Below are 27,191 nucleotides of genomic sequence, written 5' to 3' on the forward strand. Positions count from 1 at the left end.
GCCCACAACTGCCCTCCCCTGCCGGCCATCTTGTGACCATAGGGGGCGGTCATCTTGTGCAAGGACATGATGGTCAATTTGCATATTACCTCTTTATTATATAGGATTACCCAAGAGGATCCTCGGTAAGAATATGGCATTTGAGCAGTGACATGAAAGAAGTAAGGGAGTGGAGTCATCTATGTGGATATTTGCGCAAAGGGTGTCCAGGCAGAGGAAACAGCAAGTGCAAAATCTCTGAGGAATAAGTATGCTTAGTGTTTGAGAGGAAAAGAAAGGAGTTCATGTGGCTGGACCCGAGTAATAAGTAGAAAAGTGGTAGGAGATGAAGTAAGATAGATAGGTAAGTGGGTGGGGCAGGCAGGTCAGATTATGTAAGTACTCATGTAGGAATTAAAGCTTTAAAAGATCACCTGGCTGCTATGTTGGGAATACATTGTTGGGGCTAGGGACAGAGAAGTAGGGAGACCAATGACAGGGTGTGTGTCTTGGTTCCATAGACTGAGTGGCTTATAAACCACCAAAATGTATTTCCCACAGTTCTTGAGGCTGGAAGTCTGAGGGCACCAGCATTGTTAGGTTCTGGTGGAGTCCTCTTCTGGGTTACAGAGTGCTTGCTGTCTTGCTGTATCTTCAAATGGCAGAAAGAGGGACAGGGAGATCTCTGGGGTCCCTTTTATAAGACCACTAATTCCATTCAAGTGGACTCCACCCTCATGACCTAATTACCTCTCCAAAGGTTCCACTTCCAAGAAACATCACATCAGGCGTTAGGATTTTAACATATGAATTTGTGGGGGGACATAAATATTTAGTCCACTGCAGGGAGGATTATAATAAAGCTGGAAAATGTGACTTGGACTGGATTTTTTTGAAGTGGTTGGCTGTTACAAATGAAACTTCTATGAATATTCATGCACAAGTTTTGTATGAACATATGCTTACATTTCTCTTTGGTATAAATACATTGGAAAGGAATGGCTGGGTCACATGGTAAGTGCACATTTAACATTTTAAGAAACTGCCAAACTCTTCCAAAGTGGTTGGTCCATTTTTGCATTTCCAACAGTAGTGTGTGAGCCCTCCAGTTGTTCCACATCCTTGCTAATGTTTTTTATACTCTTTAATTTTAGCGATTCTAGTAGATATTTAATGACATCTCATTGTGGTTTTAATTGATATTTTTCTAATAACTAGTAATGTGTCTTTTTATGTGCTTATTTGCCACCCATATTTCTTCTTTAGTGAAGTATCAGTTCAAATCATTTGGCCTCTTTAAAAAAAAATCAGATTGGCTGTTTTATTGTTGAGTTTTGAGACTTCTCTATATAATCTGTATTCAAGTCCTGTATCAAATATGTGATTAGTAAATATTTTCTCCCAGTGTGTTGTCTATCTTTTATTCTCTTAATATCTTTTGAGGAGCTAAAGTTCTTTATTTAAATTTAAAAAATGAAAAAAGAAAGAAAAGAAAAAAATTGGGTCCAATATTTAATCCAGGATACAGATTCTAGGTTGGTGGGTTTTGTTTTCTTTCAATGCTTTCCTTACCTTTTATCTTCTGGTTTTAATATAATATGCCTATGTATATATAGTTTTTTGTTCTTTTAAAAAATATTTATCTTGTTGGTGCTCTCTGAGCTCCCTGGACCTATGGTTTGGTGTTTGACATTAATTTAGGAAAATTCTCTGTCTTCATTGCTTAAAATTGTTTGTGTTCCTTTTTCTCTTGCTTTTCTTTCTAGTATTCCCATTATGAACACCTTTTGTAGTTGTTTCACATTTCTTAGATATTCTGTTCTGTTTTTTCCAGTCTTTTGCTCTTTGTTTTTTTCAGTTTTGGAAGTTTCTGTTGTTATATCTTCAAGCACAGAGATTCTTTCTTCAGCCATGTCCACCTTATTAAATCATTCTTCATTTCTGTTACAATATTTTTGATCTCTAGTGTTTCTTTTTTTATTTTTTATTTTAGAATGTCCATCTCTCTGCTTACATTATCCATCTGTTTTTATACATTGTCTACTTTTTCTGTGAAAGCCCTTAGTATATTAATTTTAGTTATTAAAATTCTTAGTCTGATAATTCCGATATTCCTGCCATACTTTGACTCTAGTTCTGATACGGTTCAGTCTCTTCAAACTGTGTTGTTTGCTTTTTAGTATGTCTTGAAAGTTTTTGTTGAACATTATGTACTTAGTAAAAGGAACTGTGGTATACAGACTTTGAGTAATGTAGCCATAAGGTGTGGGGAGAGGGGAAGTGCTCTCTGAATAGGTCTCAGTCTTTTGGGGAGCCTGAGCCCTGGACTGTAAACTTCACTACTGCTTCTCTTTCCCCCTCCCCTGCATCCTTAGATGAGATAGGATGGCTAGAGGGGGCTGGAGTTGTGTGTTTCCCTTCCCTCAGGTCAGGTAGGCTCTGATAAAATCCAATATTTAGGCTTTGGTAAAACGTCTTTTCTAGAGGGCAGACCTTATTAAAAAAACAGATTACTTGGGTGTATTTCAAATGGTTCCTTTCCCCTTCCCCCTGCTAGAAGCACAAGGGGGCCTTTTTCCTGGTATGCACTGTGAGGACCTGGTAGAGCTCCTGAAGGTAAAACTCATAAAAGTGTGCCCTTCCCTTGACCCCCATTATTGGGTTTTGTGAAATTTTAAACTGTTAGCCTTGTGAATTACTGTACAGGTTTTCTTCTGTTTTCTGTGGAGTGTTGTGTTGAGGGTTTCTGATATGTTAAGTTATGATTCTTGGTATCTCAACCTGTTGTTTCCCAGCAGCAGTTTGCTCTGTGATTTCATTTCAATGAGTTGATTTTTCCAAGTTTGTTTAGCTTTTTACTTGTTGTCAGGATAGAGTAGCAATTTCTAAGCTGTTTATGTGTTAGAAATGGGAAGTCTAACCATTCTGTTTTAAAAGATCAGTAAGTTAGATGATGGCCCTGGCTGGTGTGGCTCGGTTGGAGCCTCATCCTGTGCACAGAAAGCCTGTGGTTAGATCCGTGGCCAGTTGGGGCACGTACAGGGGACAATTAATTGATGTTTCTCTCTCTCTCCCTTCCCTTCCTCTAAAATCAATAAATAAATCCGAGGGTGAGGATTTAAACAAATAATAATAAGTTAGATGATGAAGCAACTTATTGTGAAGCTAACGGAGCTTACATGTCAAGGCCCTTCCTTGCACGGCTCCTTCCAAGGTCCTGGGTATGGCCCTAGCAATGTGCTCACATGGTCAGATGGTTTTGTAAGATCAGCAAACGTTGATCTTGGTTAAGACTCCTGTCTTTACTCAGGCTCTCTCTCCCTCACGCTTCCTCTGATGTCAGGCATTTTAGGGATGCAATAACTGACCAGGAAACTTCTGCTGCCCACCGGACACTGTGACACAAACACATAAGATCAGTCCCATTGTGATATAAAATGTGTCCTAATGTGGACAGTGGAAAAGGAAAGGCTTTTAAAAATAAGAAGCCAGAAGCTAGTCTATGGAAGATACTTTTACTCATCAGATTTGTAGAATTGTAAGCAGAGCATCCGCTTCTCATCATCACCTAATCAAAATAGTTGTTTTCTCCTGTCAGGAATATAATTAATGTTTAATGTAGTGCCTACAATTATAAAGTACCACAGTTTTTTCTTTTTTTGGAGGAGATCACATAAAATAAAATTTATCCAATCATTCCTGTATTTATAGGTCATAAACATTAGCAATATTACAAGTAAGTCTCTAGACATACTGCATATAGCATTCTAACATGCCAGGTCACTTCTCAGGGTATCTGAAATACCTTGTCTTTAGAAAGTTAGGTAGCTCCAGATGAAATAGTACATAAAATTGCCAACAATGGAAATACAGACTGAAAAATATAAGTGCTCTGATGACAAAATACCTACAGGTATTCATCAACTTAGTAGATGTATGTAGTATGGGAATACTTTGAGTATACATTTATGCAGCCCAATATAATGTTGCAACAACTTAATACTATATTTTAATTCCTTTTTGTATACTTTTTCAAAGAAGCCAAAAAAATAGAAAATGTTTATTAGAGAAGTTTATCAGGCAATTAATAAATAAAATATTATGTTATTTTTCTTTGTTGTGTGATGTTCAATATATTTATTCATTTTAAAATTGTATTTTGTTGTCATTTATTTTCTCTTTCCAAACATATATTCACTTTTGTTCCTAATCTTACATTTGTGATTTTCTTAAAAAGTGCCCCTTTTAGTTGAAAAACTTGAGGACCCACAAAAACTTGATCTTCTTAAGGTTAGATAAGCTAAAAATGTTTCTGTCCAACAAAAGTCAGGTGTTTTACTGTTAATCATACAGATAATTAAACAAAAACACATACTGCCCTTTCTCAACGATATTCTCCAATATTTATGAGGTAACCATTCAGCTTTCGTTTATGTTGTATATGTTTGGATTATGAATTCACAGAAATTGGGCCAATGGAGAACTTGTAATCCTTCCCCCTTTCTTTTTCCTTGGCGAAGGTAGGCAGCATCCAGTGAAAGGTGAGTCGTGGTTTGAGCCAGTCAGAATAACAGAGGGAAATGGGGTTGGATGAAGCACTAAATTTTAAAAAGTGAACATAGCTAGAATTCTGCTATTGAAAGGAATTAAAAATATAGCTAGGCCCTAGCTGGTTTGGCTCAGTGGATAGAGTGTCGGCCTGTGAACTGAAAGGTCCCAGGTTTGATTCTGGTCAAGGGCACATGCCCGGGTTGTGGGCTTGACCCCCAGTGGGGGGCTTGCAGGGGACAGCCGATCAATGGTTCTTTCTCATCATTGATGTTTCTATGTCTCTTTCCCTCTCCCTTCCTCTCTGAAATCAATAAAAATATATTGAAAAAAAATTTAAAAATATAGCTAGAAGAAGTGCAATAAGTCAGAGAAAGACAAATATTACATGCTTTCACTTATATGTTGAACCTAAAGAAAAATAAACAAACAAAATTGTAATAGACTCATAGATACAGGGAACAGACTGATGGTTGCCATAGGAGAGGGGGTGATTGCGGGACTGGGTGAAAGTGGGAAAGGGATGAAAAAGTACAAATTGGCAGTTACAAAATAGTGATGGGTATCTAAAGCACAGCATGGGGAATATAATCAATAATCTATAATAATAAAAGGGTAATATGCTAATTAGATCGGACATCCTTCCGGACGTCATTCCGGATGTCCTTCTGGGATGAAGCCTGGGTCCCGGGTGCCGGAGGGAAGCCGGTGCTGGCAGCCAGGGGAAGGAAGGCCTACTCTTGCATGAATTTTCATGCATCGGGCCTCTAGTGGTGTAATAACTATGTATGGTGTCAACAGGGTACTGGAAGTATCAGGGGGAACACTTTGTAACATATATGATTATCTAACCAATATACTGTACATCTGAAACTAATACAAAACAATATTGAATATAAACTATAATTGAAAAATAACATTAAAAAAAGAAAGAACATGAACTTAGAAGAAAGAAAAAAATTACTCATCTAAATATATACTGATATGATAATAGATGCCAGGAATAACCAACTGAATGCAAAGAATCAAAAAAAGTTGGAGTTTTAGAAATTACGACAGGCAAAAGCTAAGCATCTATGTAAACAAAATAAAATAAACAAAAAACCCCACAAGAAATAAAGGGTGTAGAAGACAAAAGATGAACTGAATGGAGGGTGTATCATTAGGTAGGAAGGGCTCTTGGAAATTATTTGAAAAGAACAAGTGGTTCCCTCCTGCCCAGTTTCCATACGAGGAGTCAAAGCCCCTGGTACTTGTTTTTGTCGAGCCTTAGATTTGGTCTCCCTTTCACTGTACTCACATGTCTAGTGAGCAGAATAACATTGTTCTCCCGTAATTCCCACAGAGGCTTTGCCACTGGATCTCTTTGAAGCTCCTACTCACCTTTCCTTTTGGGGCTTATTTATTTCTGCTTAGGTGGAGCTAGAAGTTGCATTTTCCAATGGGCAGCTCAAGTGTCTGAAGCTCTTTGATGTTTTCATTATTGCACACTAATCTACAGATTATGAAATATGCACGACAAGAGTACATGGTAGAAAGGATTAAAAAATGTCCCCAATTGGAGGATAGGATATCAAGTGCTAAGGTAGGCAAGTTAATAGTCTGATTGGGATCACCAAAATAGCATAAACAGCTAATAGACTAAAACATCAGAAGCTGCATCATTCACGGTTATGTCTTTTTACAATCCCTCCTATCTTTAGCAATAATAAGACTTATTAGAAATGTTGACAGCAATCAACATTTAAAAAATGTAAAACTAGTACCTAAAAAATTGAGAATTCTGAGCTTCATTAAGAAATTCAGTAATGGGTCAGGCCTGGCTGGTGTGGCTCAGTTGTTGAGTGTCGCTCTATGAACCAGGAGGTCATGGTTCAATTCCCGGTCAGGACACATGATTGGGTTTCGAACTCGCTCCTGAGTGTGTGGTGTGCAGGAGGCAGCCGATGAATGATTCTCTCTCATCATTGGTGCTTCTATCTCTCTCCCTTCCCTTCCTCTCTGAAATCCATAAAAATATATTTTTAAAAATGGGTCAATTTTTAGCAAAATATCCAAAAGTCTCTATACATCAAATTACCTCCTCTGGAGAGCTGTAACAATCTGCCTACTGTCACATAATGCTTCTTTTGAAAATATTTTGCATTTCTCTTAGATGAAGGGCACACTTTAACACTTCAGTTTACAATAACATGGACTTACATTTCAGCTACTTTAATTCACATCAATCTCACAATTTGGCAGAAACATTTTCACCCAATCTGTATTTGTTCTGGTCACATTGAAAATTCTATTTTTAGAAAAAGGTGTTTAAAAAAGTACCACAACACAGATTTTAAAATATGCTATCTTGAACTTATCAATGTTTTCAGATTTCAGTCTCAGGAAATGAGATGCTAATTAATTTCTGTGGAAAAAGTCCTATCTTGCCTGGACTGGGGGGCAGGGGGAGTAAAAGCACTGTATCCTAGAAAATTTAGGGAAAACTTGTTCCTCTCTTTTCTTTTAGGGGTAGAGAAAATATAAGGGTAGAGAATTATTTACTGTATCCTGCTAGGATTATAGTTCATATATTGAATTAAATTTTGCTCATGTGCTTAGAAGCCTCTTCATAAAGAAAGATAAAAACCCCAAATACTGAGAAATGCTTATTAAAAATTCTAACAGCACATCTGCTATGGATTAAATGCTAGTGGCTCCTTGACTCAAGACACTTCTTTTCACATCCCAATATCTCTCTTAACTGAGGTGCATCTTTTTTACTGCAGGAAATCCAGAGAAATATGGGTGTTAGATGTAGAGACCAGTTAAAAGCAAAGAAACCTAGACAATTAAACATTTTGAAGAAAAAATTTGAGCTTGCAAAACTTATGATACTTGTTGCCATAAAACATGATCCTGATTCTTTTGATAACTGAAAGGGCGAGGACTACGCCCTCCATCTTACCCTGGGTCCTCCATTTTTGGGCAGCCATGTGCTCGGCAAGGCTTCTTCCCGGAAGCCCAAGCTTCTGCTAGCCACACCCAGGACTTCTTTAAACTAACCAATGACAATCAAGGGAAGTGTGCACCATAGATATGACCACATCCTGTGTAACGAGATACCGACTTGCGCCTGGCCAATCGGCAGGGCCCACAGTCCTCTCTCCTCCCCTTACTATAAAACCTCTCTCCCCACAGGGCTGGCCCTCTCTATGCCACTTACTGCTGTGCCAGTAAGGAGGGTAGGGGAGCCAAGCCCAGGTTTGAATAAAAGACTCTCTGCTTTTGCATCGGACTCAGCTGGCTCCCTGGTGTGGTCTCTTGGGGATCCTGAAATCTGGGCATAACAATAACCATGTGTATCAATGCCTCAACAACACTAGAACTTTCAGTGGAATTGTTAGAAAAAATAAATCTTACCTTGCCATCTCATGAGAATAAGAAACGAGGCTCTCTTTTGCTAAAGGGAAGATCTTCTAGATAAATACCTCACCACGGTAAGTTATTCATTGCAGGTTCTTTTTATAATCCTGGCAGACTCACCATAGAGGCACTTCGGGAGAGGGGAGGGAAGGGACCAGGTGAGGACCCTGACCTAAGACAGAGCTGAAACCAGTGAGGTAATCAACAGCTGAGGTGGAAGCAGCTGGGAGAAAATTGGTCTATCTGGGAAGATAGTGCTATCCTGGGAAGCCAATCTAATGTATAGCAACTTACAGAATTTAGGGACTGGTGAAGCTAGGCAGAGGTCAGAAGAAGGCTTTAGGAAAAGGTTCCTGGGTAGCAAAGGAGGGAAAAACCAAAACAACCCAGAAACAGGAGCTGACACATGGCCCAGGTTAACACAGCTGTGGTTGGGGAGGCTGTGGTCTAGTGGTTTGGGACATGCAAGGCACAGGACATCAAACTTAGCAGCCAGATACATTTTAGGCTCTGCTACCTGGGGTCCAAATCTGTATGCAGTCTGCTCTGATAAGGAGTATCCCTGGAACTCAAGTTGTTGGGTCAGGGTCTGCCACTGAGAAATTTGGTGACGTTTCTGATAAGGACCATTTATGTGGTCTCCCTGCAGCCGCTTCTGGACCATTCCAATCTATAGGGTGTCCCCCCAAATGTATGCACACTTTGAATAATTATTGGTTCCAATGTTTCTTTCTTTTCAGACTTAACCCATTGGAATGAATAAGTAATCAAAGTGTGCATACATTTTGGGGGGACACCCTGTATTTTTCACCAAGGAGTCAGGAAATCATTAAAAATGTGTCTGATAATTTTACCCCATTTGAATTCCATAGCAGTGTTGTTCCTTTTGGCCTTCGGGCTAAAAGCAAACTGATCATGGCCTACCTATCTCTACATGAGCGCACTTTATGGATTCATCTAGCCATTCTCCCTGTTGATTTCTGCCCTCCAGCCACCGATAAAAGCATCTCCAGCTGTTTGTTCAGCACCCGTGCTCCTGCTTACAGTGCCTACTCTACCGGAATTTCTCTTCCCCATTTATTTGAAGAAGCAGCAGCTTGTCCTCTAACTTGCAAGCCAAAGGTCATTTCCTCATGGAAGTGGGGACTAGGTGAGGTCCCCAGATCTCATCTCTCATGTAGCTTTTCTTTTATCTTCAAAGCAGTTACCCCAATAGTGAGCAAATAATTCTGTGCAATTGGTTGTTTGCCTCTACTGGCGACCAAAAGCTTTCCTAAACGAAGACCACAGCTGTGTTTCATTTCATTGTGCCAACCTAACATAAGACCTCTTGGCAAAGTCAGTGCTTACTGAATAGTGACTAAATGATTGGGTACTTGCAATGAGGGCTGAACATCTCATCAGCAGGTCATAAATCACAATAGAATTAATAGTCTACTGTGCTTGCTGATGTGGCCAGTCCACCTTAATGAAGGATAGGTCTTAGTAAAGCATCGTGTCACATGATGTTACATCAAAGAGTACAGCATAACAACAACAACAAATGGACCATATCTATGACTCACTTTATTTACCACTAAATTAATGTTTTTAAATTTCCATTTTTTTTGAGTTGGAAAAAACACACATTACCTATAGAAAATGAAAGAAAGAGAAGAGACAACAAAATACCACATGAGTACTCTTCAATTGATAAGTCAAATGGACATGCTGTATTGGTGACTTTTTCCATGTTCATCCATAAGCCACTATGTTTTCCACAAAGTCACATCAGTCAATAAACTGTTTTATCCTCAACAGTCTAGTAACTTTGGAATGTTATAAGAGGCCCTTATCTCACCTCCTTGGAGTTGAGGTGAAGCAACTGATATTTCACTTGTTCACCAATGGAAGAGTAAAGTATATATAGGATTTCCTGCTTGCTATGCCCAAACACTGTTAAAAACTGCTACATGTGTAGTAGTAGTTGAAAGTGGCTGTTCATTCAATTTCTAAAATGTCTCTAAAATCTGTTCTCTCTTCCTACTTCCATTTATATTCTACTATCACTACCATGGTTTGGACCCTTTGTCATCCCTTGTCTGAGCTATTATAACAATCTAATGAATGTCTTTCTTGTCTTTTATGTCTCCCTTCTCTAATCTTTCCTCCCACCCTATTGTCAGAATTAACTTTCTGAAATATGGTCATTTAACTTCCCCACTTAAAGATCTTTTATGACTTCCAGTTGCTTATATTAATAAGTTTAAAACTTAAAAATAACAGCTGGGTCCTACTTTTAAATTAAAAATATAAATGAGACATAGAACAGAAGTGGGGTGAGGTAGGGTGGAAGGGGCTAGAGATTTGATCTTTTGACCCATCCTGAGCTCTCATTAAGGCACCTCTTTAGACCACGTAAATCTACTGGATGACCTGGTTGACCTCATAAAGATCAATCTTTTCAGAAAAGCATTCATGAGTCTTTATAATCTCACCATACTTTACCTTTCTAGCATAACACCTTGTTAGCCCACCCACTTACTTTCTAGCCCTGAGACTTGTCACCATTCTCCAATACTCCATGCTTTGTCATTCACTTTTACCTTGGCATGTTCTGTTAGTGCTGAGTAGAAAGGCCATTCTCTGCTAGTGAAATTGAGGATGCAGTTTGCATGTCATCTCTTCTGGAAGGCTTATCAGACTCCCCCAATCAGAGCCCAGCTCTCTCCATCCCCCAATATTGACTCTGTACTTGAGCCTATGATAGCACTTAGCACATTGTATTGTCAGTCTCCTTACTTGATGTCAGAAAATATTTTATTCATTTTGGGGAAACTAGTGTGTTCCCAACACAATAGCTATCTTATAATTAGGTGTTTGCTGGGTGCAAGATGATTTTATCTGCTTCTCTCAGGAGTAAAATTCCTAGGGGTGAATTCAACATAACTTATTCCTCACCACAACTTCTCTCCCGACTGCAATATAGTATGAATGTCTGTGCCCCTACCCCCCCAAAATTCAAATGTTGAAGTCCTAACTCCCAATGTGATGATATTTGGAGATATACGGCTTTGGGAGGCAATTAGGTCATGGGGGTGGAGCCCTCATGAATGGGATCAGTACCTTTATAAGAAGAGATGTAAGAGAGATGATGTCTCTCTCTGCCACGTGAGGATGCCGTAAGAAGGTAGCTGTCTATAAGCCAGGAAGCAACTTCTCACCAGACACTGAATCTGTGGGCACCTCAGTATTGGACTTCCTAAGTTCTAGAACTGTAAAAAAATAAATGTTTGTTGTTTAAGCTATCCAGCCTCTGGTGTTTGTCATAGAAGTCAAGCTGACTAAGACACATACCTACATAATCAAGATGCTGCCTTTCTTTTGTCCTTAATTTAAATAGACATTTCAGCAAGGCGTGACTATCCCTCTCTTGGGCTTTGGAGCAGACTTTGAATCACTAAGAAGAGTCTAGGGGGACAGTGGGTCACTCCTAAAGAGCTACTGGAGGAGAAAATGTAACAGAGAATATCAAGCCTTAAAATAAAAGTCTTGGAGTGAAAAATTGAGAGACCCAGAATTGTTCTTTTTCATGTGGCATATAGTAAATGGCTTCCTCAGAATCCCAAATTCAGATGTACAACAAAGGAAAAGTTTTAGATTTTTTTCTAAATTCCAATTTATTATCTATTTAGAGACCTTATTCTTCCTGATGGCGGTAACCACCTTAGTCAATTCTTAGCAAACTCATCACTTCAACTTTTAACTCAGGCAATTCCCTGGCTGCATTTAGGTAGCCTCACACCTGATTGGTAATTTTCCTGGGTTAGAATTCTAAGTTGGAATGATTTTATTTTTGACTGCATTTGTAGCTGCCAGAGTTGTTGAACAGTCAATATTATTTTCATTCCTGATCACTTTGTATGTGATCTGCATTTTCTCTCTGGGAACTTATAGGACTTCTTTATTCTCAATATTCTGAAGTTTTTCTATAATATGCCTTGGTGTGTGAATGTGTGTTTTATTGGGCTGGGTGTGCATTGAGCTTCTAGGCTCTTGCAACCTGAAAACTCACCTCCTTTAGTTCTGGGAACTTCTCTTGGTGTTTTCTCTTTGATAATGTCCTCTTATCCACTTTTTTTTGTTCTCTCATTCTGGAACTTCTGTCCCTTGAATGTTGAACTTTCGTACCGATTTTCTCAATTTCTTTTTATATTTTTTACTTATTGGTGGTTTTATTTTCTTTTGGACAACTTCAACTTTATCTTCCAACTCTTTTACTGACAGTTTTATTTCTACCATATTTTAATTCTAAGAGTTCATCTTCTCTAAGTATTACCCTTTAAAAAGCATCCTGTTCTTATTTAATGGGTGCAATAATTTCTCCTCTCTACCTGGAGATACTAGTATCTTGTTTATGAGATTTTCTTTTACCTCTTGTGTTGTATGTCATCAACTTTTCATTTTTCCTGTTTTGGCCTCTACTTCCATATTAAAAGCCTTCGTCATGCCCAATGATCCTTCACTATCTTTTTATATTTTACAGTAAGGCACTGAAATGCTGACTGAAAGCTCTGTGTGCACTGGAGGGGCTTGTCCAGGGCTGTCTTCACTGATGGACGATTAAGATGAAACCTGGCTCTTTCAACGGGGAATGTCTAACTGTCAGCCTCTGTGTTTTTGTTGTTTGTTTGTTTTTTACCTTGGGATGGTAAGTTTCTCTAGACTCTCCTATCTCTCCCTTGAGGATTATAGTCAAGGCTACCATATTCTGAGAAGAAATGGGGAAAAGGCACTGAAGATTTTGCCAACCAGACTGAAGATTTTTCACCTAGTCCTAGTGTTCATTATGGCATACATCTCCTGCCCCAACTCCGCTGGTTGTCCTCAAGTCTATATTCCCTTTGATTTAGTTTCTCCAAAGAGAAAAATCTCCAGTCTTCTCTTGGAGTTGCTGACAGGAATTCATTTAGAGATTTAATTGATTTTTGCATCAGCCTTTCAAGAAATAGTCCTGCTTTCTGCCTCACTTGAACATATCCCTCTTCCTTTCAAGATAACTGTTTCTCCAATTGCTAAACCCTTCTGGGGTTTTGTGAAAGAATTTATTTACTTGATTTTCTGTTTTCCTTTGATTTATCACGTAGCTATCTGCTTTTCAGTGGAGGGGAGAGGTCCTTGTCTCCCCTGAGGAAAGGAGTGATTTTTATTTCGGAGGAATGAAAACCCTGAGTTTCCAAAGTCCCATTTCCCTTGGTCCAGTCATAGAAGAAGTGTAGGTGGGGCTGCAGCAGAGCTAAAATCAGAGCCAGTGTCCAGAGTTCCTTTCCATGTTGGCAGAGTTCAGTTCAGCATCAGTCCAGCAAGAGTTTGTGTTCCCCGCTGTAGCCCATCAATCCATGTGGGGTCCGCAGGGCTACATGGTTAAGGAGGGAACATGGGCAAATGCAAGGAAGCCAAGAACAAGACAAGAGCCAAGCACAACAAGAGCAACAAGAGAGAACTCCTTTGTGCAGGAGATTATGTGTTCCCAAGTTTTCATGCGCTTGCGGTGGCCATGCCCATTCTGGCCAATGATCTGTGTTCCCAGGCATGACTGACAGACAAGTACCTTCTCTATGTCACCCCAACTTTACTGAGCATGTGGCTGTCTTCCCTTTATTGGTTCCCTTTGGAGTTCAAAGTTGAAGCTCCCTGGTGAAACTGCCCAAATGATATGCCTATAATGTCTGGTTTCACCCTTTGCTCCTTTCCCATCTATAATAATAAAAGCATAATATGCTAATTAGACTGGACATCCAAACGACCTTCTGGATGTCCTTCCTGTGGCGGGTGGGGCTGAGGCAGAGACGGTTAGGGGCGATCAGGCAGGCAGGCGAGTGGTTAGGGGTGATTAGGCAGGCAGGAGAGCAGTTATGGGCGATGAGGCAGGCAGGAGAGCAGTTAGGGGTGATGAGGCAGGCAGGTGAGCAGTTAGGAGCCAGTGGTCTCGGGCCTAAACCAGCAGTCGGACATTTCCTGAGGGGTCCCGGATTTTGAGAGTGTGCAGGCCGGGCTGAGGGGCCCTCCACCCCACCCCCATGCAGGAATTTTGTGCACCAGGCCTCTAGTTATTAATAACTAGCTAAGTACAATGGTATCATTTCCAATTCTCAAACTGTTTCAAATGAAGTCACTGATCTTGAAGTGTTATAATTCTTTTCCTCTCTTTCCCAACCAAGTTTAAGGGAAAATTGATCCTATTACAATGGGATTATTTGTTTATCTTTCTCTTTCACAGTAAACTCCAAGACTCTTCAAGGGAGCCTAGTGTATAGAACGTATTGCCATAAATATTTATTTCATTGATTACTAGAACTGTACCTGGTATTCCTTCTGCATTTCTTATTGCAACTGGAAGGTGAATACAAAAAATAAGTGAACTCATTGCAATTGAACTTTAATTTCAGTTCTGCATATCGCAGCTGTCATGGCAAAAGAGTAAAGCTCTTATTATAGCTTAATTTTTCTCCCTCCCTGCGCCACCCCCTATTAGATCCCACCACTTTGTTCTTTGACTCCTGATTTAATGTCCTAATTGCTTGTGTATTCAGCTTCTGTTGTGTGAATGCCTCCACCTTTTTTTTAAATTGGTGGTTTATAAATAATAAATAGCATAGCCTAAATAGCATATTGCTTATTTTCCTAAAAGATTTTACTTGTAAAACATTGCCTTTTTGTGTGAGACTAAATATTGTGTGTGTGTGTGTTTTTAAAGGACAACAAAAGTATTTAAAATAAAGAGGATGCAAATGAACTACCACCCCCTTTTGTCTTCCCTGGATCCTCCCTCTCCCCTTGACAGGGTCACATTCTAAGGGGGGTGCCAGAAGTTAGAGGAAATAATAACAGACAGGCACTTTCTTGACGTTATCCCTCAGTTGGCCCTAGCTTTTCATAGTGAGAACCAAATGGGTCTTCAGTTTCAGAACTCTGAAAAAAATGGCTGCCTTGTCCATCGCACAGCCCCAGGCAATGGATTTCTCCCTGCTGTAGAGCCAGCATCACACCGGTGACTGTGCCTGGTGGGAGCTTTCAGAGCTCCGCCTCCCGGGTTTATATCAGACTCGAGTACTCAGCAGACAGGAGTTTCCTTGGTGCTCACTGGAAGTTTTGCCTTTAGGTTATTCTTCTTCCTGATCTCACAAACTTTCTAGCTTCTTTGTTGACTTCTGTGATACTTGATTTTTTTTTTTTCCGGTCAGTTGACTCCCTGCTTCCCCTCCCAACCCAAATTCAATTTAAAGTTTCAGCCCTTTGTTATTCAGTTCTTAGGGCAACAGCTGTGCAAACGAGGCTTTTCTTTGTTGCCAGTGACTGAGCCTGGAAAAGAGGGGGAGAAGCTGTCAACTTCTTTATTAAGGCAGATCCTCCTTTATTTATTTTAGAGAACCACGCCATTTCTCTTAATACGAGATTTTTTTCTTTTAAAGTTCTCAGGTTATTGGATTCAGTGAGCTTTAAAATTGTTTAATCCCACCATCTTTCTCCTAATTGCTTCTGTGGACATAAGAAACATTCAAACCTGCAGAGAATTTTTATGAGTTTATTTGAGCCAAACCGATGACAATCGTTTGGAAGCAAAATCTCAATGGATTGAGAAAATGCTCCAGAGAATGGCAGCTTTGCACCTTTTTTATACATTAGAATCAAAGGGGAACACATAAGGAGGACACATGAAATCCATTGGTGGTAGATTAGAGAGGTGGGAGAAAGCAAAGAGGGGAAATCTCTGAAATTGGAATAAAGGCAAAACAGAGAGACACACACTTATGTTACATTGGTGGGTATAGGACAGTTAATCAACATTTACAGCACAGAGAGATGGGATTCAGGGAACAAGATCATAATGAGAGGCTTTGCTGTCTAATGCTCCTGTGGGAGAGTGTGCCCTGAGGGGTCTGGAAAATGCGGATTGCTCTGACATTCAAAAGGCATATTATCATAGATGCAGAAAGACAATAGACAAGTTCAGTTAAGGTCAAGATTGAACTTTGTCAAGGAAGATGGACGAGGACATGACACTGCCATGGCTCGCTTTTAGTGAGTATGTTTTAATGTCAGGCAATTCTCTGTGGTTACTTTAGGTCTTGGTTTGTAAGGCCCGCCATGCAGGCTTCGCCTGAGCTTGTCAGGTTTAGTATGTGGCCCCTTTTTCATCCACACTTAAAAACTCTGTTATGAGGGATTGAGGAACTGGGAACGAATGTAAACCTATAGCAAGCATCTCCACAGAATCACTCTTTTGTCTAGGGCAGTGGTTCTCAACCTGTGGGTCGCAACCCCTTTGGGGGTGGAACGACCCTTTCACAGGGGTCGCCTAAGACTATTGGAAAACACATATATCATTACATATTGTTTTTGTGATTAATCACTATGCTTTAATTATATTCAATTTGTAACAATGAAAATACATCCTGCATATCAGATATTTACATTGCGATTCATAACAGTAGCAAAATTACAGTTATGAAGTAGCAACGAAAATAATTTTATGATTGGGGGTCACCACAACATGAGGAACTGTATTAAAGGGTCGCAGCATCAGGAAGGTTGAGAACCACTGGTCTAGGGCTTCTAAGACCTTCTTTTTTGTTAATCATAGGTATATGAGACAAAGCTTTTCTCCTCAGACAAGGTGGAATGGAAGCCATACAAACTACCTAACACAGCAAAACAGCTGCAACACAAAAGATTTCTTTTCATGGTTTCCAGAAAAACAAAGTCAAAGCTTCCGAAAGAATACTGGGATCTGTTATTTAACATCTGTTGTGGTTAGAGTTGATAACAACCAGTTTCTCTCCTTCGCTTGAGTGTACAATATCTCTATTTAGGATCATCCCATGGAACAATGAAAAGCGGCCTCATGGCTGGGAGAGTAGTAATCAAAGGGAACTTGACATTTAGTATGTTTTTGATTAATTAATACTCTAAAATAAAACAAGCCTTAAAAATTTTGGTTCGCCCTAGCTGGTTTGGCTCAGTGGATAGAGCATCGGCCTGGGAACTAAAGGGTCCCAGGTTTGATTCCGGCCAAGGGCACATGCCTGGGTTGCGGGCTCCATGCCCCCCAGTAGGGGGTGTGCAGGAGGCAGCCAATCAATGATTTTCATCATTGATTTTTCTCTCTATCTCTCTCCCTTCCCCTCTGAAATCCCTTCCTCTCTAAAATCACTCGGTTCAAGTTTTGTTTTCTTCCCCACCCTGCCCTTAACATCCCCAGTCAGGCTCTGCTCTGATCATTGTACCAGCTGCTTGGTATCAGTGAACTGACATTTAAGTCCTTAAAAGCAATCAACTTAATGTAACACCTCTGTAAATGGTAATTTTATTGGATGTAAGTGAAGTTGGTAAATAGTTTCATGCCTCTTTTATTGTTATGCACTCTAGATGCTGAGAAAAAAAGATTGTTTTGGTCAGAACTATGTAAAACTTATTTTTCTCTTGCTCAAAGAAGACTCAATAGGTAGAGAAACAAGTCCTGCAGATGGCCCCATGCAGAGGCCAAGCCAGATGGAGAGCAAGGTGCAGAAATAACACAGAGTGATGAAGGTGGCAGGGCTGAGGGAGGGGGTATTCTGGAAGGTGAAGTGTAAGGATACAGCTGTTTTCTGGCCAGGTATCTGGCTACCCTCTAACTCATTCTTTTAAAAAATAAGAGAGAGAAGGAAAAGTTTATATAGAAGATGAAAGTTCATGCATATAATAAAAATATGCTACTTTGCCTCAGAATCAGACCTGTGTCACCAAGTAGAATAAACTTTTCCTTTCACTCAAGTAAAATGATTATTACCATCTAATGGGTATTTACTATGTGCTGGGTACAATGCTAGGCACAATGTGTGCATTATCTAATTTAATTTTTATCATTATATTGGTTGCATTTTATAAGGGAGAAAATGACCTCAGTGAAGTTAGAAAACTTGCTCAGTAGGAATCAGCTGAGTGTTCACATCTCTTTGATTGAAACACCCCTTTATATGAACTCAACAATTTAGCAATAACTCTATATTCACTTCTTTTGAGAATCAGTTGTTTAAGAGAGCAGGCATTTTAAAACAAGGGATACATGTAATCCTTGTTACAGGCAAACAATTCTTTCAATTTAATCATTGTTTGTTGAATGTCTATTACCCAATATTCTATTAAAATAGGTGCTGGGGACATAGTAAAAGGGAGCAGAATAGGCCATCCCAAAATGTTCTATTTTGGCATATGGCTTATTTTCAACTGAAGACAATCAAGGCCCAAATGGCTCAGAAAGAGCTTTTAACCCCCCTTAGCTGCCTAAAAGGGAGTCTGATCCAGGAAGAGAACTGTCACAGAGATATGGTGGGCTGGGGGAGCTCAGCTGAGCCTGTTTATTCAAAGCCCTCTCTGTGTCCTATTGTCTTTACCAAATATTTGCTCTCCCCATATTTCTGTGAATTTTCTTCCTTTCCTTTGACTCCCCCAAACTTTCCCCTCTTCTCCTTAGCTCAGGATGATAAATAAGCCTCAAGTACCTGACTGTCTGAGAGCCTCTCATGTTTATTTGAGGCTCTCATAACTAAAAAATGAAATTTTGGTTTTCTCTTGTTAATTTGTCTTATGTCAATTTCATTATTACACCAGCCAAAAGAACCTAGAAGGGTAGAGGGAAAAATTCCCCCTCCCCCCACCGTAATAGTGGTTAACAATAGCTGATCAATTCTACTGTTTTGTTATATAAACCTACAAAATTATTGCACCATGCACACTGTACAGATATTTGACTTTGTACACTTACTTTTACAGAGTCATACATACAAAGGATCTTCAAATAGTCTTCTACCCAATTTCATTTCAGATTACATACCAACCCCAGGATGTATAAGAATCATAACATCTGAGAAAGGTATTGGATATTTCTAACTCAGATTATGTCCACATTTCCACGAGATTTCTTTTTGTGGAATTTGGTATTAGATTATCAAAGTAAGAATATGGGAAATTGGTTTCTTCTAAAAATTAAAAGCATTTATGTTAATCACCTTGTAGGAACTACTTTAATTAATCTTTGTAAAGGATTTTCAAAAGCAGATAGGTACTTACTTATTAGCAAATTCAGTCTAATGATAGGTAAATTTTTGTTTTGTAATGATAAGATTTTAAGCTTAAATGGAGAGGGAAAAAATTTTAATGAATTTCTTACAGCTCTGCTAGCGCCCTTTTCCTTCACTGCTACCACTATACAAAAAAGATGACCTTTTCTAGTGATGTTTTGCATCAGCAAGAAACACCAAATCTTTGGGAAGCGAGATTATTTTTATTATGTAAAAGATTTTTGAATTACTGCAGAATGCAAGGACTGGAGCAGAGAGAACTTCTTAATTGATAATGTTCCCAGTGGGGAACTTATCCATTTAAGAATAACATTTCAGAAGCCACAGGGGAGAGGGGGAGTTTGGAGAAGAAAGAATGCTTTTGAAACTTTGAGTACTTAACAGGTGAAAAGCGATGCCATATATTTGGCTATGTCTCATGTCTCTTCTTGGGTCTGCTTTTAAAAAAGGGAACAATGGCCTGGCTGGCATGGCTCAATGGTTGAGCATCAATCTATGTACCAGGGTTATGGTTCGATTCCCGATCAGGCCACATGCCCAGGTTGTGAGTTCAATCCCCAGTAGGGGTCGTGCAGGAGGCAGCCAACCAATGATTCTTTCTCATCATTGATGTTTCTATCTCTCTTCCTCTCTGAAATCAATAAAATATGTATTTTTTTAGAAAAGGGAATAATCTATACATATAAAACCCGAATATGCAAATAGACTGAACGGTGGAACAACCGAACAACTGGTTGCTATGATGTGTGCTGACCACCAGGGAATGCTCATGCAGGAGGCAGCCAACTAATGATTCTTTCTCATCATTGATGTTTCTATCTCTCTTCCTCTCTGAAATCAATAAAATATGTATTTTTTTAGAAAAGGGAATAATCTATACATATAAAACCCGAATATGCAAATAGACTGAACGGTGGAACAACCGAACAACTGGTTGCTATGATGTGTGCTGACCACCAGGGAATGCACGCTGAACATGGTGGGCTTCGGCAGCAGGCAGCAGAGTGTGGAACATGGTGGGCATCGGCCGTGGCGGGATGGTGGAGCAGGTGAGCAGGGGTGCCAGACCAAGGCAGGGCACCGGTCGCTGTCATCAGGACGAGCCTCTGGTGGTTGCTGAAAATTCATTGCTCCCGCGTGCTGCAGTCCCGCTGGGTATTCGCACCCGCTGCTGGCACCTGGTGCCGGCCCCGATCGCTTGGCGCCATCAGTGGGTGTAAGAGCAGCTGTTGGCCCTGATTGCGCCTCAGGGCTTCTCCACCTCCCCCTGCTCCTGAGGGGCGACTGGGGCCAGCAGCCGTCACTCCACCTGCTGTCTGCACTGGCCCTGCTCACACCCTCTGCCAGCACCCAGCGCTGGTCCCTAACGCTCAGCACTGTCAGTGGGTGCGAGCGGTGGCTGCTGGCCCCGATCGCCCCTGAGGGCTTCTCCACCTCCCCCTGCTTCTGAGGGGCGATGGGCACTTGCACCCACTGCTGGCTCTGGCCCCAATTGCTCTGTGCCGTCAGCAGGTGCGAGCAGGACTTGCGCTGTCAGCATGTGGGAGCGGCTGCGGTGGGGAGCCAGGCTGCTGGCAGACAGGGGACCAGGAGCATTGGTGAGAGGGGTGGGGGGGGCACGGAGGATGGGTGAGACCCACCCCTTTCCCCACTGCAGCCTCGTGGCCGACAGTTCCTTTTTTTTTTTTTTTTATAAATATATGTTTTTATTGATTTCAGAGAGGAAGGGGGAGGGAGAGAGAGATAGGAACATCAATGATGACAGAGGATCATTGATTGGTGGGGATCGAGGAACCCAGAACCCTTCAGTCCACAGGCCAAGGCTCAATCCACTGAGCCAAACCGGCTAGGGCCCGACAGTTCCTTTCAAGGTGCACGAATTTGTGCACTGGGCCCCTAGTGTACAGTAAAGATTTGGAATAATTTCACAACATACTAAAGTCATACATAAAAAAAAAAAGAAAGAAAAACCACCAGAGGGACTATCCAAGGAATTAAAACCATAAAGCTATTTTTTTTTTATTTTTTTTGCTAGGCTACGTAACTTCTCCAAAATGTACTTGAAAATCATTAGGAACTCAACTGACACAGTGAATTCAATGATCCAGTGAATCAAAGAGGCTTCAGTGATCACTTTTAACCAATTCTTTGTTTTAAATTAAATTGAACAAACAGCCTTCCTAGGTGGTTTTGATATTGGACTTTTTTTTTTCACTTACTGGAACATAGACTAATCAATACCTATTATCTAAGTTATTAGGGCTGCTTGAGACACTTAAATAATTAAAGGAAAGACCTTTGGAATTCAAAGAGCTGTGTCACTAACAATAGACATGCATGGAGCTGTTCCTCTGGCCAAGTACACTACACGGGTGCTCCCGTTCAGAGCCTTTGATGAGTGCCTTACATTGTCTTACACAAGCAATACGTGTTTTGTGGTGATTAGTTAGTTCTCTTAAATACCCCTGGTTAAACTTCTATATCTTCCTATGTCCACATCTCCAACAAAGAAGGTTTTATTGACTTAAAGGCCATTTGAATTGAATAGTGGAACGTTATATCATTTTAGTGACTTTCTAAGAGCCTCAGTAATACCACAAATGTGAACATTAGCATTTATTATTATTATTTTTTCTTTATTGATTAAGGTATTACATATGTGTCCTTATCCCCCCATTGCCCCCCCCCAGCATATTGTATTATACAGAAATAAGTGCACGCAGTCACACTTTTTTTTTTTTTTAATGTTCCAATGCTAGACGAATGGAAAGTTTTAAACTCATTTCAGGAGCTGAAATAGAATTCTTTTCCTATGTGAGTACTTAACACCCTAAGGGAGTTCTGCATTTAAGATAATCTCATAGTTGAAGACAATGCTTGACAGGTTGACCATGATGCCAAAAACACACATAAACTTTCCTGTTTTTAGCAACTAGTATTTGTATTCATTAGGGTACTAGCTAAGTGGTTATAACCTGGAGACTTCAAAATAAAGTGGCACAAGCTAGGTCAAAGCTTATTTCTTTTTTCCCTACTGGTCTGGAGGTAGGTGAGCTGACCAGGGCAAGTAGATGGGTAGGTTCCACAAAGTCATCCAGGGGCCGACGTTTCCCACCCTTAGGTTAGACCTCTCCTTAGGGTGCCTCATCACCACCAGGCCTATGTTCCTAGAGGTAAAAGGGGAAGTACAGGGCAAGCAGTTTCATTTAAGGTTCTGACAGTGTTAAACTTCCCCTGAGCCCTGTGATACTGGAAAACAGCAATGGTTAAAGAAATCCCCCCACACTCTGTGTTCTGGGAAACAGCTTACTGCACAGAACCACCCTTACCCATGATTCAGATAAGACTCAAGGATGCCCCGTTTGTATATGAATCACAAGGCCAGACACAGACCCTCCAAATTCCCATTCTTTGCCTCCTAAATGATTAGTTGAACTGGTTTGTCTCAAGTGATCGATGGGAACAAAATGCTTATTAACCAAGCTTTGATGAAGATTTCCTCCTTCCCCTAGGCCCCGCAACTTTGGCCTGCCCTCAGCCTGAGCCAGCACACAGCCCTCCTTTTTGGTCTCTCCCAGAAAATAGACTGGACTCAGGGTAAAACATTGCTTGATCCACTATCTAACCTCGCCACCCTTTCATCCCACTTCCCTACGCCTGCTTTTTTCTAGTCTTGTTTATTCCTCACTATGGAAGAAAGCCCTTTCTGCCTAAGACTTGCAGATCTTATGGTCAGAATGTCCTTCTTATTGCAACAGTTCTTCCTCCATTGCAATAGTCCCTCCCCTCCCCTCCCCTTTGCAATTATCCTTTCACATAAAGTTCAGATTTGTTTTTAACCTCTCTCTCCTTCTCTCTGAAGTAAATGAAAACATATGTATGTAAAAGAATATAAAGTGAATAAAATTACTGGAAAATAAGGAACAATAGTAGTAATAGTACTTTGCTTCAACTTTATAAACTACTTGGCATTTGAAACATATTTATGGATGAAATGACCAGGTGATATTTGTCAGGCAGCTTGGAATGCAGCACAGTACTGCCGTGTGCTATAGAGAGGGATTACCGAGTAGAGATCCCTGAGTGTGCAGTGATTGATGGAAGCAGGCTCACCATGGAGAAATGAAGGGCGTGGCTTGGAGGAGCCTCTGACTGAGCTTGTTCTGCTATGAAAGGGGGGACAATGGCCATCTTAACAAATGACAAGGCTGCTTCCAGTGTGACAGGAGCAGGGCTAAAGTCAGGTTTTCAATCTGCTTTTGTGGGAACTAATGGTAATGTTTACCTTATAAATGTTTGTAGCCTCTGAGGAGAAAATGTCCTTTTGAGCCATTTGAAAATGTTCCATAGATGTATGTTGTTATGGCAATGCAATGAGGCAGCTGTAGAATAAGATTTGTGAAGGGAAAACAAAATCCAATCCTAATGCTCACAGACTGTTCTATCAGTCTCATTTATTTCTCTTCGAAAACCTGGAGGGGTTTCTGGGAAGGGGGAACATTCAAAACCATGGAGAGGTTGCGTCTAGCCTTTGGATATTCATGGGGTCAAGTAGCCTGGTATACAATGAAATTAAAGCATGAAGATCCCTTCTAAGTGTATCGGTATTAAAGCAGCAACTTGAGAGATTTCCTATAAGAAAGACTCACAAACTAATTAAACAGCAGAGTTTTGTTTGATCAAAAGGTCAATATGCTTATATGTCTTTTAAAATATCCATGTACTTATAAAAATCCCAGAAAATTGTTTTTGTCATTTGTTTATTTGCTTTGAAATTCCAGTTACTGCATTTAGGCCGAGAAATGCTTTGTACAAAAACACATTTCAATTAAATTATTTTAACACCTCCACTTAGGCGTTTATTTGTAGACAGAAATAAGACATTTCAGACGCTGATTGGCCTGATTAATGGCATTCATCAGGAAGAACCAAGGGATCATAATTAAACACCAAAACTACATGGTCTGTTGGTTTTATGTTGTATAAATTATGTATGAGTTTGGCATTTATATTTCATGAAAAAAATTACAGTGCTGTTTTCTCAAGGCATTGTCTACATAAAGAATATTATATGTGTGTGTCGGTGAATATTAATTTACAGTCCCTGATGTACTATCCTTTTTTTTAATAAGCAAAAATTTCAAACAAATAGTCTCAGCTTGAAGACACAAGAGGCCCCAACTCTTCTTTCTGCTGGCTGTTCTGTACTACTGCCAGCTATCTATAGTAATAAAAGGGTAATATGCTAATTAGACTGGACGTCCTTCTGGACAAAGCCGGGGTCCGAGCAGGTCCCAGGTGCTGGCAGGCGGCCAGAGGAAAGCTGTCCAGGTCCTGGGTGCCTGCCAGTGGCCAGAGGGAAGCAGCACAGGTCCCGGGTGCCGGAGGGAAGCCAGTGCTGGCAGCCGGGGGAAGGAAGGCCTACTCTTACATGAATTTTCATGCATCAGGCCTGTAGTTTAAGATAAGAACGAATCTAGACACTGTTACCCTGTGAGGCCTTCTTCCTAGACTTGCAATTTCACAGACTACAAAGGGATGCTCCAAAGTCAGGTGGAAAACAGCTACTTTTTCAGTGTAATCGAGTAGAGACCTTTTGATCTTTCTAGGTAAAGGCATTGAAAATAAAACCAACTCTCATCACTATTATTTCAAGCTAGTAAGAGCATAATTATAAAATTCAAAATCAAATGTGTTTATCTTCATAAACAACTCTCTCTATTGTCCTTATTTTTCTTACCTGACCTCCAAACACTTATTTATTCACAGCTTGGCACCCACCTGTGGATCGGCTTTTAGAAACTAATTGCTTTATGGGTCATTAAACTTTACCTTCCTAAGTAGTATTTGTGCATTGTTGGCAAACGGTAACTCCGGGGGCCAGTCTAGCTATTAATAAAAACACGAAGCTTAACTCCCAGTCTCTATGATGGGGCTCTCCTGCTTGCTGACCAGGCCCATGCCACAGCGACCTTCTTTCAGCTCTTAGAATTTGCAAGTCCTCTCCTGCTTCAGGGTATCATGATGCTGTTCCTCTGTTCCTAGCGTTCTCTCTAGCATTCTTTACCTGCTTAGTCCCTCCTGATCTCTTAGACTTCAGTTTCAATGTTTACCAAAGAAACCATTCCACATCATCCATCTCAACTAGGTCTCTTTGTTAGGCTTTCTCACAAAACCTGTAGCTTTCCTTTGCTGAACTTAATACACTTCAAAGAGTATAAGATCCTTGGAAGTACAGTGCAGAGATATGCTTATCTCCGTATTCTCACCACCCGACATGTGCTGATCACGTAGCTTATGCTCCATAAACATTTGATGAATAATTACTAATTACAGTAGTTCTCCGTTATCCGTGGTTTCACTTCCCGCTGTTTCAGTTACCTGTGGTTGGTTAACCATGGTCCAAAATATTAATGCAAAAGTCCAGAAATAAACAGTTCACAAGTTATAAATTCTGCTCCGTCCTGCCCGGGAAATGAATCATTCCTCTGCTCACCATATCCACGTGGTATACACTACCCACTGGTTAGCCACTTAGTAACGATCTTGATTATCAGGCTGACTGTCTTGCTATCACAGTGCTTGTGTCCAAGTAACCCTTATTTTACTTAATAATGGCCCCCAAGTGGCAGAGTAGTGAAGCTGGCAACTCGGATATGTTAAAGAGAAGCCATAAAGTGCTTCCTTTAAGTGAAAAGGTGAATACAGCACGATGAGATATTTTGAGAGAGACCACATTCACATAACTTTTATTAGAGTATATTGTTATGTTTGTCCTGTTTCATTATTAGTTATTGCTGTTAATATCTCACTGTGCCTAATTTGCAAATTAAACTTTATTGTAGGTATGTACTAGTATGTATAGGAAAAAACACAGTATATGTAGGAGTTGGTACTGAGGTTTCAGATATCTACTGGGGGTCTTGAAACATAGCCCCTGTGAATAAGGGGTGGACTACTGTATGAAAAAATGATAATAACAATTACAATTACCATTTATTGAGTACAGACTCAATAAAGATAGTGATTATCTTTAATCTTTAGAATAAGCCTGGGAGGTAGTTGTGTGGATGAAAAATTGAAGTTCACAGGTTGCTGTTTTTTGTCCCTAATAAATGACAGAGCCAGAGTTTAACCCAATCTGTCCTGTTTCAGAGCTCATGATCTTGGCTCTATAATGCTAAGATATCCTTTTACTGAAGAACAAGGAATTATTAATATGAAAAAAATTTCTTATGTTTAATTTGTCAACTAATCATCATACAAAACCATTTATTGATTGTTTCAGTTATCTGTTGTTGAATAAAATAAAACTCCAAACCCTTAGTGTATTAAAACAACAGTTATTTATTTGTTAGTATTAAAGAGCTTCCTATATTTTTAATTTGAGACTTTGAAGTTGTTTGCAACTCTCTCTCTCTCTTTTTTTTTTTTGCTCCTATTTAGGGCCAATTTCTGAAAATATTCCCCCACAATGTTGTTTGTTCTTATTTCCCCCTCTCTTTTGTAGTCTAAACTGTGTTGCCTCTTGCATAGCAAAGTGGTAGGTTTCTATTTCATTTCTTAAGTCTGGCCCTGCTTCTATTCACTTTACACATAATTTTCAGAATAGCCTACTTTGATCACAAATCGCTATATATCATTTCTCTACTTGGTCTAACATGTCCTATTATTTCCTAGCCTAGCTTTTACATGTCTGGACTTATTACCTCCTTTCCTCTCTTCCTCGATAACCTCTTTCTCAATTTTCATTATGATTAGGTGTCGCCTGTCTGATCCAGCAGAATATAGCTAATAGATGCCCATTACTATACTCCGCTTGGTAATTTTGCCTCAGTGCTTTTGTCTGACATTTCTACATGGAATGTTCTCCCTGATAATTCATGTCTTCCTTTAATGGTTACCTCAGAAATCACCTGTCCAGGGGAGCTTAATAGATAACACTATCCATACTACTTAACTTTCTCAGCAGTTATTTAGTTTATATTATTATGATTCTTACAATGATCTATGCATTGTGCTAACTGGTCTATATGAATTATTTAATATAATTCTCTTGCCAGTATAGTGGATAGTATTATTCATATTTTTTGATAAAGTTTCAGTGAGGTTAAAACCTATTGAATTTTTAAAATATATATTTTATTGATTTTTTAC

Source organism: Myotis brandtii, unplaced genomic scaffold, assembly GCF_000412655.1.
Source record: "Myotis brandtii unplaced genomic scaffold, ASM41265v1 scaffold237, whole genome shotgun sequence".
NCBI classification, from domain to species: Eukaryota; Metazoa; Chordata; class Mammalia; order Chiroptera; family Vespertilionidae; genus Myotis; species Myotis brandtii.